A 5,000-nucleotide genomic window follows, 5' to 3' on the forward strand; every position below is an offset into this window, starting at 1 on the left:
GCCCTTTCCGACGCGACCCCAAGTGCCTCATCGATCAGCGAAGGCCACAACGGCCACGGGTCCTGGGACAGCGACAGCCACCGCGCGCCTGCCCTCGGCCACCCGCAAGCGGGCGGGCGGACGACGCGGGGCTCTGCGTGCGAGCGAGCAGGGGCGACATCCGTGACAGGTGCTCCGGCGGCTTCAACACCGGCAGAGCCGGCTCGCCGCGAAGCCTGTCCGACGTGCCCGAGGCCAGCCTCAGTAGGCTACGCCTCCGTACCGGTACCAGTCGAGGGGGTGGGGGACCGGGTGCGCGGGATGTGCCCCGCCACCGCCGCCACCCACCCGCCACGCACAAGGATTCCCTTCAGCCGACTCGGCTGGACCGGGGTAAAGCCGCGACAGGCTCGACTCCGCCGGTCTTCCAGCGTTCAAGTGCCGGCGGCCGCCGCCGGCCACCGGCCTTTGCCCAACAAACGCAGGGAACAGGTTACCCCGGAGGGAAAAAGCCAGGTGTGGAACAGCTCAGGCGGGGGGCCGGGGGAAAGCCGCTGAAGGCTCAGGACACCCCGCCGGCCATCTGCATCCGGCTGCCGGACACCACCACCGGCCAAAAACAAAAAAACGTGCTGTACCCGCATCGCGGGCTCCGGCTTAGGGCCAGAGAGCAAAGGAACCGAGGCGCCGACCAACCTCGCTCACAGCACCGTGCAGACCTCCCCTTCACTGAGCCCGGCTGGTACAAACCAGGGACGCCAGGAGCAGACCGGACACCGCAGGCCGCCCCACGTATGGCATCTGCACCAGGAAAAAAAGAAAGCGGAAAAGAGGACCGAGGCGCCGCCGCCTCGCCTTACCATCATCCGGCTTCTCAGGGGACCAGAGTGGTGGGGGGGGGGGGTAGCCGCTGAAGGCTCGAGACACCCCACCACGGCCATCTGCACCCGGCTGCCAGCCAACACCGGCGGCCAAAAACGTACCGTGCTGTGCCCATGTCACGGGCTCCGGCTTAGGGCCGAGAGAGCAAAGGACCCGAGGAGTCGACTAGCCTTCGCTCACAGCACCGTGCAGACCTCCCTTCACCGAGCCCGGCCGGTAGAAACCAGGGACGCCGAGAGCCGGCCGGACACCACAGGCCGCCCCGCACGTATGGCATACGATACCGGCAACGAAAGGAGTAAACCAAGAACCAGGGAGGCGCCGCCGCCTCTCGCCTTACCATCGTCGGGCTCTCGGGGGGCCGGGGGGGGGGCCACCCACCGGTGGCTCGAGACACACCCCCCCCGGGCCGTCTGCATCCAGCTGCCGGCCACCGCGACCAGCCAAAACCGTGGCGTGCCCATGCCACGGGCTCCGGCTTAAGGCCGGCAAACAAAGGGAGCAGGTGCCGCCGCCGCCACCTCTCCTCCCATCCCCAAGGCCCCCTCAAGGAGCTGGGCAACAGCCCCCGACGGGCTGGAACCGTACGGAGCACCGCTGTGTCAACACACATACCGGCGCTCCCCCCCTCCGCCATCATCGGGCTCTCGGGGGACCGGGGGGGGACGGGGGTAACCACCCACGGTAGTCTCACAGCTCGGCTCCCCCCCCCCAGTATCCAGCGTTCAAGTGCCGCCAGCCGCCTCCGGCCACCGGTCTTCGGCCTCTCCCGTGCACCTCTGCCCGTCCTTTTCTCACCACTCGGCAGCGACCGCCCCAACGCCGCCCGGCTTCGTGCCGTTCGGCATCTCTCTGGGTGCTCTCGGTTCCGTGCACGCTCGCCTGACAGAGCACCGGCTTGAGAACCGTGCCCAATTCCCCGGGGGAAACCACCGTCTGCGGCCGCCCAGCATTCCACTTGGCCGGCTAAGCCGCGTGCCCTCGCTCGGTGGCGCTTGTCTGGAGCAGAGACGCCTCGTGCCCCTATATAAGGAGAATATGGGTCCGCGCCGGAAAGGGGCGCTTAAAGGCAGTGTCTGCCTGCCAGCGGGGGAGGCGCTGCAGAGACGCCGCCTCTTACGATGACCTAACTGGAGGCAGCGCGAAACAGCGACCCCTTGGAGGAACTGCCGGAGCCAACAGGTCTGCCCGCGCTCTAAGTCCCGACGGAGCCGGGTAGACCTGGCAGCCCTTTCTACGGACGCTGAGCCGGCCGCCGGCAACGTGGAGCCGGGTACACCTAGCGGCCACCGCCGGTCGCCTCGGAGGTGGGTAGACCTGACGGCCGCCTCACGCCCCGGAGGCGGGTAGACCTGACGGCCGCCTCACGCCCTGGAAGCGGGTAGACCTGACGGCCGCCACACGCCGCGGAGGCGGGTAGACCTGACGGCCGCCACACGCCCCGGAGGCGGGTAGACCTGACGGCCGCCTCACGCCCCGGAAGCGGGTAGACCTGACGGCCGCCTCACGCCCCGGAGGCGGGTAGACCTGACGGCCGCCTCACGCCCCGGAAGCGGGTAGACCTGACGGCCGCCTCACGCCCCGGAGGCGGGTAGACCTGACGGCCGCCTCACGCCCCGGAGGCGGGTAGACCTGACGGCCGCCTCACGCCGCGGAAGCGGGTAGACCTGACGGCCGCCTCACGCCCCGGAGGCGGGTAGACCTGACGGCCGCCTCACGCCCCGGAGGCGGGTAGACCTGACGGCCGCGTCGCGCCCCGGAGGCGGGTAGACCTGACGGCCGCCTCGCGCCCCGGAGGCGGGTAGACCTGACGGCCGCCACACGCCCCGGAGGCGGGTAGACCTGACGGCCGCCTCACGCCCCGGAGGCGGGTAGACCTGACGGCCGCCTCACGCCCCGGAGGCGGGTAGACCTGACGGCCGCCTCACGCCGCGGAGGCGGGTAGACCTGACGGCCGCCTCACGCCCCGGAGGCGGGTAGACCTGACGGCCGCCACACGCCCCGGAGGCGGGTAGACCTGACGGCCGCCACACGCCCCGGAGGCGGGTAGACCTGACGGCCGCCTCACGCCCCGGAGGCGGGTAGACCTGACGGCCGCCACACGCCCCGGAGGCGGGTAGACCTGACGGCCGCCACACGCCGCGGAGGCGGGTAGACCTGACGGCCGCCTCACGCCGCGGAGGCGGGTAGACCTGACGGCCGCCTCACGCCCCGGAGGCGGGCAGACCTGTCGGCCGCTTCACGCCCCGGAGGCGGGTAGACCTGGCGGCCGCGTCGTGCGAGACATTTTTGTTTCGATAGATGCCAATGAAATCCGAAAAAAAATAAATGAAAAGGGAAATTTTTTTTCTTAACGCACCCCCGCACCCCCGCGCCCCGCCGCGCTCTCATGTGCACGCAGCACCAGCCCCCCCACCCCCCCGCCCCGACCCGTTGGCTGCCATGCAGTCGCTGGCATCATTCGCTGCCCGCCCCCTCGGCCGCCAGTCAGCCCCTCTGCGCCGCGCCACTCCGCGCCGCACGGCGCCGCCCGCCACTCCCCCCCCCCGCTTCCCGCGGCTGCCAGGGGACCCGGCAGAAGCGGCGACGTTCCCCGCACCTCACCCCCAACGGAGACGCCCGTCTCGCTGGAGCGAGTTCGCATCGGGAACCGGGCGCTTTTCGCCGGGTCGGGGTCCCGGCGCTGCCGGGCGGTCCTCGGCTTCAGCTTTTGGTTTCGCAGCGTGGGTTTAGCTTTAGTCTCGGGGGAGGGGGGGTGGGGGGGGGGGTGGGGGTGCGTGTGTGTGTTTTTATTTTGTTTCTTTCCCCCCGCCTTTCGCTGTGCCGCAGAGGCGTGGGCACCGGGCGCCCTTCACCGGGTCCGGGTCCGGGTCCGGGTCCGGGTCCGGGTCCCGGCGTTGCCAGGCGCTCGCTGGCATTCGCGTTTAGGTTTTTTTCGACGGGGTTGGGGTGGGGGGGTGGGAAGGGGGCTCCCGGGCTTTATGTGTGGGAATAGGGGGTGTGGGGGTGTGTGCGCGCGTGTGTGTGTGTGTGTGTGTGTTGTTCGGATTGTTGTTTTGTTGTTTGTTCCCCCCCCCCCCCCCCCCCCGCCGCGACACACACGAGCTCGGACACACACGCAGAGACACAGAGAGAGAGAGAGAGAGAGAGAGAGAGAGCGCGCGCGCGCGAGAGAGAGACACAGGCGCGCACACACACACACGCACACACAGACACAGACACACACACACACACACACGCACGCACGCACGCGCACACACACAGACACCCCCAGCCCCCCACCCCCCCCAGCCCCCCGACCCCCACCGTCGCCCGCGCGCCCGAAGAGCCGTTGGTCCCCGCCCCACCGCTGCAACTCCGGAGCTGCAGGGCGGTGGGTGCGGCCGCCAACCGACCGCAGCCTCCTCGGCGCCGCGGAGCACTACGGCTGGGGGGTGGGGGATCGGGGGCGGTTTCTGTTACACCACCACCACCACCACCACCACCACCCGCCCTCGCTGCTCTCCCTCCCACCCCTTCGGCGTTCGTTTGGCTTTCAACCCGGGGCGGGAACGGAGCAGGCGGGCAGGAGGGCGGGCGGCCGAGCGACCGACTGAGGAAGGCGGGGAGCCGGGCCGCGGGCACGGCGCGGCAGGGACTCGGCAGCTGCGGGGGCTCAGCGTCCAAAACACGCGCCACCCATCATCGCCGCCGCCGGCGGGAGGCCCCTCCGGGCCCCCCGGCACGGAGGCGGCGGCGGCGACGCCGCTGGGTCCTAAGGTCTCCCGCCTTCCTTCCCTGGAGCGGCCAATGTGCTGCTGCTGGTGGAAAGCGGGCCGGAGGTAGGGGGCGGCCGGTCTCCTCGCGAACCCCGGGGGTGGCGGGGGCGGGGGGTGGGGGGGTGGGATGGGGCGGGGGGTGGCGGGGGGGGGGTGGGTGGGCTGGGGGGTGGGGGGGGCGGCCGGTGTCACGGTGAACCTGGTGGCGGGAGGGTTGGGGGGGGGGGGGGGGGGGGGCGGGCTCGTCGCGGGCCAAGCGGCGGTGTTGGGGGGGCGCCGCCGGTCTCACGGAGAAGCACGTGGCGGGTGGGGCGGCTTTGGCGGGATGGGGGGGCGGCCGTATACGCGTGCGCGCGCGGGCAGCCCCAGGCAGACGGCTTC

The sequence above is a fragment of the Athene noctua genome, unplaced genomic scaffold, assembly GCF_965140245.1.
Source record: "Athene noctua unplaced genomic scaffold, bAthNoc1.hap1.1 HAP1_HAP1_scaffold_625, whole genome shotgun sequence".
Lineage (NCBI taxonomy): Eukaryota > Metazoa > Chordata > Aves > Strigiformes > Strigidae > Athene > Athene noctua.